The following is a 12,147-nucleotide window of genomic DNA, read 5'->3' as shown; positions in this document are numbered from 1 at the left end:
TTACATTTCTATACACCAATAATGAAGCAGCAGAAAAAGAAGTCATGGAAATGATCCCATTTATAGTTGTACCCAAACAATAAGACCTAGGAATAAACCTAACCAAAGAGGTGAAAGACCTGTACTCTGAAAACTATAAAACACCAATAAAAGAAACTGAAGATGACACAAAGAAATGGAAAAACATACTATGTTCATGGATTGGAAGAAATTGTTAAAATGTTGATACTACCAAAACAATCTACACATTTAATGCAATCTCTATCAAAGTACCAATAGCATTTTTCACAGAGCTAGAGCAAAGAATCCTAAAATTTGTGTGGAACCACAAAAGACCCTGAGTAGCCAAAGAAGCTTTGAAAAAGAAAAGCAAAACTGGAGGCATCACTATTCTGGTATTCAAGTTAGATTACAAAGATGTAGTGATCAAAATAGTGTGTTACTGGCACAAAAATAGACACACAGATCAATGGAATAGAATAGAAAATCCAAAAATAAACCAATAACTGTATGGTCAATTAATCTTCGACAAAGCAGAGAAGAATATCCAATGAAAGTGTGTATACACACACACACACACACACACACACACACACACATATGCATACAGCAGAATATTATTCAGCCATAACAAAGAATGAAATCTTGCCATTTGCAATGACATAGATGAAGCTAGAGTATAATATGCTAAGCAAAATAAGTCAGTCAGAGACAGACAAATACCACATGATTTCCTTATATGTAGAAGCTATGAGATGAAACAAAGGAGCTAAGGGAAAAGAGAGAGACAAGCCAAGAGAAGACTCTTAACTGTAGAGAACAAGCTGATGGTTACCAGAGGGTGGGAGGATGGATGAAATAGGTGATGGGGATTAAGAACTGCACATGTTGTGATGAGCACTAGGTGTTGTATGGAAGTGTTGAATCACTCTTTGTAATTTGAAATTAATATACACTCTATGTTAACTAACTGGAATTTAATTGAAAAAATTAAATTCACAGTAAGCAGAAGAAATTAAATAATACAAATTAGAACATAAATAAATAAAATTGAAAATAAGAAATCAGTATAAAAAATCACCAAAACAAAAGCTAGTTCTTTAGAAAAATCAATAAAATTGATAAGCCTCTAGCCAGACTATCTAAGAAAAAAGGAAAGAAGGCATAAATTGCTATTATCACAAGTGAAAGGGGACATCACTACAGATCCCATGCACTTTAAAAAGATAATAAAGGAACATGATGAACAACTCTCTGCTCACAAATTTTATAACTTAGATGAAATGAATCTGTTCCTTAAGTGATACAATCTGTTAAAACACACAAGAAGAAACAGAAAATCTGAATATGCTTATACCTATTGAAGAAATAGAATTATTAATTAATACCCCTTCAAAACAGAAGGCTGGGTTTACTTGTGAGTTCTACCAAACATTTAAAAAAGAAATGACACCAATTTTCTACAATCTCTTCCAGAAGATGGTAACAGAGAGAATACTTCCTAATTCATTCCATAAGACCAGCATTATTCTAATATCAAAGCCAGACAAAGACATTATAAGAAAAGAAAAATACAGACCAATCTCTCATTAACATATATGTAAAAATCATCAACAAAATACCAGAAAGTCAAATTTAACCATATTTAAAAAGAATTATACACCACAATCAAATGGGATTTATCTCAGGTATGCAAAGTTGGTTCAATCAAAAATCAATTAATGTTCAGTCAAAAATTCATTAAACAGGCTAAAGAAGAAAAATTACATGACCATCAGTGTAGAAAAATATTTAACAGAACTCAACACCCACTCCTGAGGAAAACTCTCAGCAAATTAGGGTTACAGAGGAACTTATACAACTTGATAAAGTACATCTACAAAAAACTCACAGCTAACATCATACTTTGATGGTAAAAAACTCAAAGCTTTCCCACTAATAGCAGCAACAAGACAAGGATGTTCCCTCTCACCACTACTTTTCAACATTGTACTGGAAGTCTTAACTAACATAGGAATACAAGAAAAGGAAATAAAAAGTATGTATATTGGGAAGGAAAAAATGAAATTATTCACAGATGACCGGGTCACCCTTGTAGAAAATCTGGAACAATCAACAACAACAAAATCCTAGAACTAGTGCAATATAGCAAGGCTGTAAGATACAAAGTTAATATACAGAAGTTAGTCACTTTCCTATATACCAGCAATGAACAAATAGAATTTGAAATTAAAAAGACATTACCATTTACATTTTATCACTCAAGAAAACAAAAACCCAACAATACCTAAGTGCATATGAGAAAACTACAAGGCTCAGATGAAAGATATCAAGGAAGAACTAAATAAATGGATAGTCATGTTCATGGAGAGAGAGATTAAACATTGTCAAGATGTCAATTCTTCTCTGCTTAATCTGTAGATTCATTACAATTCCAGTCAAAATCCCAACAAGTTATTTTGTGGATATTGACAAACTGATTCCAAAGTTTATATAGAGAGGCAAAAGACACACAATAGCTAACTCAATTTTGAAGAAGAACAAACTTGGAAGACTAACACTACCCAACTTGCAGACTTACTATAAAGCTACAATAATGAAGGCAGCGTGGTATTGGCAAAAGAATAGACAAATAGATTAATGGAACAGAATAGAAAGCCCAGAAATACATCCCCATAAATATAGCCAACTGATTTTTGACAAAGGAGCAAGAACAGTACAATGGAACAAAGATACTTTTTTCAACAAATGGTGCTGGAACAGCTAGACATTCACATGCAAAAAAAAAAAAAATGAATCTAGACACAGACCTTAAATCTTTCACAAAACTCAATATTTGATTATAGACCTAAATGTAAAATGCAAAACAATGAAATCTGTAGAAGATAACATAGGAGAAAATTTAGGTGACCTTGAGTATGGTGATGGCTTTTTAGATAGAGCACTACGGTAACAATCCATGAGAAAAGGAACTGATAAGTTCTACCTCACTCAAATTCAAACCAAATAGAAACCAAGAACATCTTCAATAGGTGACTGGATAAACAAACTGTGGTACATCCAGACAATGTAGTATAATGTAGTTCTAAAAATAAATGAAGCATCAAGTCATGAAAAGACATGGAGGAAACTTAAATGCATATTACTAAGTTAAAGAAGCCAGTCTGTAAAGGTTACTGCGGTATGATTCCAGGTGTATGACATTCTGGAAAAGGCAAAACTACGGAGACAATATCATTATCAGCGCTTATGAAGGAGAGAAGAATGGATAGGTAGAGCACAGGATTTTCAGGACAGTTAAACAATTCTGTATGATACTACAATGGTTGATACATGTCATTGTGCAATTGTCAAACCCCACAAAATGCACAGCAACAAGAGTGAACCTAGTGTATATTATGGACTTTGGGTGATGATAAGGTGTCAGTGTAGATTCATCAGTTTTAACAACACTGTGGTTGAGGGTGTCCATTGGGAGGAGGTTCTGCATGTATGAGGGCAGAGGGGCTGTCTGTACTTTCTGCTTACTCTGTTATGACTCCAAACCTCAAATAAAAATTAAGTCTACTAATTAAAAAAATGTTTAAGTAACAGTGTCATTTATTCTCTGTACACTACTACTCAAGAATTGGAAATGTTATCAAACCAGCTGCAGCAAAATTGAAAATAATGACTTTACTACATGTATACAAAACTACCACTGACCATATATGTGAAAAATTTTTATTTGTTTCTATTCCTCAAAATAATGTAAAGACTTTGTTATTCCTGGGCCATTGACAGCTTTAAAATTGCTCTCCAGAATTGCATATCTCAAACTTATTTGATCCTAAAACAGTTTTTAAATTATGATGTATTGACAGAACCCCACAGGAATTCATTAACCTACAAGGTTTCATATGCCTTAAACATTGAAAATATAACCATTGTGTGCTAAAGGTACAAAACCAGACGGTGCAAATGAGCAGATGGTCTTCCAGCACACAGCTTTGGTGAATGCAGCCTCTGCTTTAGCACACTGTCAAATGGCATACTCCTTTTTTTACTTCCTAATACTCTCAGGAATTTTTCTTAAAGTTAGACTCTAGCATAATAATAAATAAATATATATATATATATAAGTATCTTGAACTTTTTATTAAGTTAAAAAAGTACATCTAGAAGGAAAGGAATTGTTAATAATTTTGCATAGAACACCTTACTAACATCTTAAACACTCGTGTTCTATAGAACAGGATTTGGAAAATTCTGCACTAGGTGATGAACTCTCTTCAGAATAAGGGAAGAATGTTCTATTGGAAGGCCCCAAGTGAACAAACAGTATTTTCTTTCATCCTGGCAAACACTGATAAGAATTTTTTTTAAATATAATTTATTGTCAAGTTAGCTAACATACAGTCTACACAATGTGCTCTTGGCTTTGGGAGTAGATTCCCATGATTCACTGCTTACATCTGACACCCAGTGCTCATCCCAACAGGTGCCCTCCTCAATGCCCATCACCTGTTTTCTCCTCTTCCCTGCCCCCTCATCAACCCTCAGTTTGTTCTCAGTGTTTAAGAGTCTATTATTGTTTGCCTCCCTCTCTGTTTGAAACTATTTTCCCCCATCCCTTCCCCATAGTCTTCTGTTAAGTTTCTCAAATTCTACATATGAGTGAAAACATATGATATCTGTCTTTCTCTGACTGACTTATTTCACTTAGCATAATACCCTCCAGTTACATCCACGCTTTTGCTAATGGCAATATTTCATTCTTTCTCGTTGCCAAGTAGTATTCTATTGTATATATAAACCACACCTTCTTTATCCATTCATCAGTTGATGGACATTTGGGCTCTTTGCATAATTTGGCTATTGTTGATAGTGCTACTATAAAATTAGGTACATGTGCCCACATGAGTCAGCACTCCTGTATCCTTTGGTTAAATTCCTTGTAGTGCTATTGCGGGTTGCAGAGTAATTCCATTTTTAATTTTTTGAGGAACCTCCACACTGTTTTCCAGAGCAGCTGCACCAGTCTGCATTCCCACCAACAGTTCAAGAGGGTTCCTATTTCTCCACATCCTCACCAACATCTGTTGTTTCCTGAGTTGTTAATTTTAGCCACTCTGACCAGTGTGAAGTGGTATCTCAATGTAGTTTTGATTTGTATTTTCCTGATGATGAGTGATGTTGAGCATCTTTTCATCTGTCTGTTGGCCATGTGGATGTCTTCTTTGGAAAGTGTCTTTTTATGTCTTCTGCCCATTTCTTCACTGGATTATTTGTTTTTCAGGTTTTAAGTTTGGTAAATTCTTTATAAAGTTTGGATACTAACCCTTTACCCCATATGTCATTTGCAAATATAGTCTCCCATTCCATCAGTTGCCTTTTAGTTTTGTTGATTGTTTCCTTTGCAGTGCAGAAGCTTTTTATCTTGATGAGGTCCCAATAGTTCATGTTTGTTTTTATTTCCCTTGCCTTTGGAGACGTGTCAAGTAAGAAGTTACTGCAGTTGAGGTCAAAGAGGTTGTTGCCTGTTTTCGTCTCTAGAGTTTTGATGGTTTCCAGTCACATTTAAGTCTTTCATCCATTTTGAGTTTATTTTTGTGTATGGTGTAAGAAAGTGGTCTAGCTTCATTCTTCTGCATGTTGCTGTCCAGTTCTCTCTGCACCATTTACTAAAGAGACTGTCTTTTTCCATTGGTTACTCTTTCCTGCTTTGTCAAAGATTAGTTGGTCATACATTTGTGGGTCCAATTCTGGGGTCTCTATTCTCTTCCACTGGTCTATGTGTCTGTTTTTGCACCAATACCATACTGTCTTGATGATTACAGCTTTGTAGTAGAGGCTAAAGTCTGGGATTGTGATGCCTCCTGCTTTGGTTTTCTTTTTCAGCATTACTTTGGCTTTTGTGGTTCCATACAAATTTTAGGACTGTTTGTTCTAGCTCTAAGAAGAATGCTGGTGCAATTTTGATTGGGATTGCATTGAATGTGTAGATTGCTTTGGGTAGTATTGACATTTTAAGAATATTTATTCTTACAATCCATGAGCATGGAATGTTTTTCCATTGTTTTGTGTCTTCTTCAATTTCTTTTATAAGTTTTCTGTAGCTTTTAGTATACAGATCTTTTACATCTTTGATTAGGTTTAGTCCTAGGTATTTTATGGTTCTTGATTATAAATAACATCAATTTCTTGATTTCTCTTCTGTTGCTTCATTTTGGTGTATAGAAATGCAGCCAGTTTCTATGCATTGCTTTTATGCTCTGTGACTTTGCTGAATTCATGTATCAGTTCTAACAGCTTTTTGGTGGAGTCTTTCAGGTTTTCCATGTAGAGTCATCCATGTCATCTGCAGAAAGTGAAAGTTTGACTTCTTCTTTACCAGTTTGGATGCCTTTTATTTCAATTTGTTGTCTGATTGCTGGGGCTGGGACTTCCAACACTATGTTAAACAACAGCAGTGAGAGTGGACATCCCTGTCATGTTCCTGATCTCAGGGGGAAAGCTGTCAGTTTTTCCCCATTGAGGATGATATGCACTGTGGGCTTTTCATATATGGCTTTTATGATGTTAATGTATGTTCCTTCTATCCTGACTTTCTCAAGGGTTTTTAAGATAGGATGCTATATTTTGTCAAATGCTTTTTCTGCATCTATTGACAGGATCATATAGTTCTTCTCCTTTCTTCTATTAATATGATGTATCACATTGACTGATTTGTGAATATTTAACCAGCCCTGCAGCCCAGAAATGAATCCCACTTGTTCATGGTGAATAATTCTTTTAATATACTGTTGACTTCAATTTACTAGTATGTTGTTGAGAATTTTTGCATCCATGTTCATCAGGGATATTGGCCTGTAATTCTCCTTTTATGTGGGGTCTCTGTCTGGTTTAGGAATCAAGGTAATGCTGGCTTCATAGAATAGTCTGGAAGCTTTCATTCCATTTCTATTTTTTAGAACAGCTTGAGAAACATAGGTATTAACTCTGCTTTAAATGTCTGATATAATTCCCCTGAGAAGCCATCTGCCCAGGACTCTTATTTGTTGGGAGATTTTTGATAACTGATTCAATTTCTGTGGGTTTCTATGGCTATGGGTCTGTTCAGATTTTTTATTTCTTCCTGTTTGAGTTTTGGTAGTATGTAGGTGTCTAGGAATTTGTCTGTTTTTTCCAGGTTGTCCAGTTTGTTGGCATATAATTTTTCATAGTATTCTCTAATAATTGTTTGTATTTCTGTGTGTGGGTTGTGATTTCTCCTCTTTAATTTGTAATTTTATCTATTTGGGTTCTCTCTCTTTTCTTTTTGAGAAGTCTGGCTAGGGATTTATCAATTTTGTTTATTCTTTCAAAAAAAAACAGCTCTTAGATTCACTAATCTGTTCTACTGATTTTTTTTTTGGATTCTGTATTATTTCTGCTCTAGTCTTTACTGTTTCTCTTCTTCTGCTGGCTTTGGGGTTTCCTTTGCTGCACCACTTCTAGTTCCTTTATGTGTGTGGTTAGGTTTTGTATTTGCGATTTTTCTTGTTTCTTGAGATAAGCCTGGATTGCAATGTATTTTCCTCATGGGACTGCTTTTGCTGCATCCCAAAGGGTTTGTACTGTCGTGTTTTCATTTTCATTTGCATTCATATATTTTTAAATTTCTTCTTTAATTGCCTGGTTGACCCATTCATTCCTTAATAGGATAGTCTTTAACCTCCATGCATTTGGAGGCTTTCCAAATTTTTTCTTGTGGTTGACTTCAAGTTTCATAGCATTGTGATCTGAAAACATGCATGGTATGATCTCAGTTTGTTTATATTTAATGAGGACTATTTTGTAATCAAGTATGTGATCTATCTTAGAAAATGTTCCAAGTGCACTTGAGAAGAATTTGTATTCTGCTACTTTTGGATGAAAAGTTCTGAATATATCTGTCAAGTCCATCTGGTCCAGTGTATCATTCAAGGCCATTGTTTCTTTATTGATTTTCTGCCTAGGTGATCTGACCATTGTTGTAAGTGGAGTATTAAAGTCCCCTGCAATTACCATACTTTTATCAATAAGATTGCTTATTTTTGTGATTAATTGATTTATATATTTGTGTACCTCCCAAGTTGGAGGCACATTTACAATTGTTAGCTCTTTTTGATGGATAGACCCTATAATTATGATATAACACCCTTCTTAATATCTTGTTACAATCGTTAGTTTATAATCTTGTATATGTAGAAGTATATAAGTATGGCTACTCCAGCTTTCTTTTGACTTCCAGTAGCATGATAGATGGTTCACCATTCCCTCGCTTTCAATCTGAAGGTGTCCTCAGGTCTAAAACGAGTTTCTTGTAGGGGTGCCTGGGTGACTCAGTCAGTTAAGCGTCTGACTTTGGCTCGGGTCATGATCTCGTGGTTCATGAATTTGAGCCCCATGTCAGGCTCTGTGCTGACAGCTCGGAACCTGGAGCCTGCTTTGGATTCTTTGTCTCCCTCTCTCTCTGCCACTCCCCTGCTCACACTCTGTCTCTCTGTCTCTCTCAAGAATAAATAAATATTAAAAATTAAAAAAATAAAAATAAAAACAAAATGAGTCTCTTGTAGAGAGCATGTAGATGGATCTTGGTTTTTTATCCTTTCTGATACCCTATGTCTTTTGATTGGGGCCATTTACATTAAAAGTTATTATTGAAAGGTATGGATTTAGTGTCACTGTGTTATGTGTGGGTTTCATGCTTGTGATGATGTCTCTGGTCCTTTGTAGTTTTTGCAGCATTTCACTCACAGTGCCTGTTAGGATCTCCTGCAGGGCTGGTTTAGTGGTCATGAGCTCCTTCAGTTTTTGTTTGTCTGGGAAAGCTTTTATCTCTCCTTCTATTATGAGTGACAGCCTTGCTGGATAAAGGATTCTTGGCTACGTATTTTTCCTATTCAGCACATTGAATATTTCCTACCATTCCCTTCTGGCCTGCCAAGTTTCAGCAGACAGGTCTACTACTACCCTTATGTGTCTACCCTTGTAGGTTAAGGCCCATTTGTCCCTAGCTGCTTTCAGAATTCTCTCTTTGTGGTTTGTCAGTTTCACTATGATATGCCGTGGTAAAGACCTATTCTTGTTGAATCTGAAGCGAGTTCTCTATGCCTCCTCGATTTGGATGTCTGCTTCCTTCCCCAGATTAGGGAAGTTCTCAGCTATAATTTGTTCAAGTAAACCTTTTTCCCCTTTCTGTCTTCCTCTGGAACTCCTATGATACAGATATTATGTTTCATTGAATCACTTAGTTCTCTAATTCTCCCTTCATGGTCTAATATTTTTTTATCTTTTTCTCAGCTTCATCATTTTCCATAATTTTATCTTCTATTTCACTTGTTCTTCCCTTTACTTCTTCCATCCTTGCTGTCACTGCATCTAGTTTATTTTGCACCTCATTTACAACATTTCTTAATTCATCATGACTATTTCTTAGTTCCTTGATCTCTGCAGCAATAGATTCTCTGCTGTCTTCTATGCTTTTTTCAAACCAAGCTATTAATCTTATGACTATTCTAAATTATTGATCAGATATATTGTTTATATCTGTTTTGTGCAATTCTCTGTCATTTCTTCCTGGAATTTCTTTTGAGGAGAATTCTTCCATTTTGTCATTTTGGCTAGTTTTCTGTCCTTTACATGTTTTAATAACTTGTTATGTGTCCTACACCTGTGAGCACTACTATATTATAAATGGGTCATACACTGGCCCTTCAGGAGGTGTTTTTGGAGTGTGTTGTACGCTCTCTGTTGGTGTAATTCTGGTTGCTTTATCTCCCTAGTAGTGGTGGTTTGGACCTTCCACCAGGTGTGCTTGGATTTATTCATTGAAGTAATCCTGGAAAAATTTTAAAGGAGGTGGTGGTGGAAGAAGCCTTATTGCATACAAAGAAAGAAATGACAGGGATGGGGAAAAAGAAAAGAAAGGAGAAAAAAATTAGCCAGGCAGAAAATCAGAGAAACCATATGGCTTCATCCAGAGAGAGAGAAAAGAAACTAAAGAAGAAGGAGATACAGAAGAGGTATAAAAAGAATAGATTACAAATGTCTGCTTAAACAAACCAACAACCAGAATAGAGAAGGGAAGAAATAAGAGGAAGAAATCAGAGAATGCAAAACTTCTAGAATGATATCTGATGGTGCCTTGGAACCAGTGGCTTCACTGGTCTGGAGGAGGGGCTGTCTGGTTCTGTCAATGTCAATCTTGCTCTAGTACATAAGTAGTTACCAGCACAGAGGGGCGGGGTTTGGTGAAGGCGGTCCCGACTCCACTGTGGGTCCACTGTTCCCTGAAGCCCCACTTTGTTGGTGACTGGGGAAAAAATGGTGATACCTCAGTCTCTCCTCCCCAGACCAATGTCCCCAACCACTCTGTTCTGTCTGTATTCACAGTGCTGCACAGGTTTGAGCAGACTGGTTTGTCCCACTGCAGTTTGCAGTGCCTCCCAGATGCTTGACTGGGATTCAAACCCCGATGTCTTAAAGGATCCTGCTGGCGCACCTTGGTTCAGGGTAGAGCCACTCCACCCAGCCAACAAAGGGCCTCTGGCTGGCAGGCACTTGCAGGGTCTTTTGTCCTTGGAGCGGCTATGTTCCTTCTTCCAAGGGAGGGGACTGGTCTCTCCGACTGTGCCTCTGAGCTAGCTATGGATCCTGGGGCTGGCTCCCCCTCCCTCCAAGCACACACAGGGAGGCAGGCCTCGGCCCAGAGAAAGTACCACAACCCTGGATCTTTACTCTTAAGGCTGTTAGAAATCGGTTACTTCTCTGTTTTTTCTGTTCCCCAGTCCATGGTCTAGGGAGGTTTCTCTCTTTTCCAAATACAATCCTACACTCCACAGCCTCTCTTTCTCTTTCTTTTGTCTCCCCACAGAAGTGGATCCTTCCCCTCTGCACGTACGCCACCTGTTTTATCTCTCCCAATTTATAATCATGCCCCTGTGGCCCACCAAGTTGTCCGCAAGGGCCCTGGGAGATGTTTCTGTCATTCTGTAGCCCGGATTCCTGGAATTCCAAGTCTTCTGCCTTCAATTTACTGTTGTGTATGAGGGACAATGGAACTCCGGGTCCCCCTACTTCTATGCCATGTTGGTTCCTCAAGTTAATTTTCCTGAAAAGAATATTAACAGTGAATTTGCTAAGCTCTAGTGTCATTTCTTCTCTTCTCTTAAGAGACACTGCTGGAAATGGGGGATATATTTATTCAAAAGCTGGTGATTCCTTGAGTATATGGGGCTGGCAGAAATTATTAAAAGCCTTCTTGAAAACAGAATAGGCTCTTCAAGAAATGATAAATATTAAATTCACAAGCCAGTATTCTATTTGTGTTTTAGTTTGATATATGGGGCTCCTAGGATCTCTAACTGACCTATATGTTATTTCCTTCCTCCCTCTATACAACCATCCTGGAGGAAACATTTTCTACATAAAGAAATGAGACAAGAACTACTTCATCTCTCTACAGTAGCTATCATATTTATTTTCATCTGTATTATATTTAGGATTAATTTGATTAAAGTTTCCAATTAATATCAGCAAAAAGCACAAAAAGTTTTTATAATTGTTAGTTTTGGATGGCATAAACCAAATAGAATAAGAAATCATTCATGGAGACAGAATGTCATTGAGTGATGCACATTCCCCAAAACCCAGGCTTTGTATATCCATGTCCTCTAATGAATTCATTTTCTTTTAATTAAGGTTCAGTTACTGAGAGAAGACTGAAAAGCTATTTTCCCCTTGTGTAGTTCAGTGTTCATTATATGTTATGGTTTTGATATATAAACATGTGCTATTGATACAATAACAGTTTGTATAACTATTACCTGTGGACAAAAAAAATGATGAAATTAGCACTGTGGATACAAAAGAAAATAATCTAATAGTGATTTTTCTCTGAAGTACAACACTGACTTGGAAATGTCCTTGATTTCTATTTTCCATTGCAGATATTGGATTGGCTTCAGTTTTTTTCTATGGTTTAATCATATATTGTTGAATATCTAAAATATCATAACTTAACAATACAGTCCTGCAACAAATATCACTTTGCTCAAGAAAAGCACAAGACAGAGAATAAGAGCATAAGTGTGACAAAAAATTCTACAGCACCACATCAGTGGAAATATAGGGAAGGAAGTA

This window comes from Acinonyx jubatus, chromosome B2 (genome assembly GCF_027475565.1).
Source record: "Acinonyx jubatus isolate Ajub_Pintada_27869175 chromosome B2, VMU_Ajub_asm_v1.0, whole genome shotgun sequence".
NCBI classification, from domain to species: Eukaryota; Metazoa; Chordata; class Mammalia; order Carnivora; family Felidae; genus Acinonyx; species Acinonyx jubatus.
The sequence above is the reverse complement of the archived record's forward strand: the minus strand, read 5'-3'. Positions refer to the sequence as shown.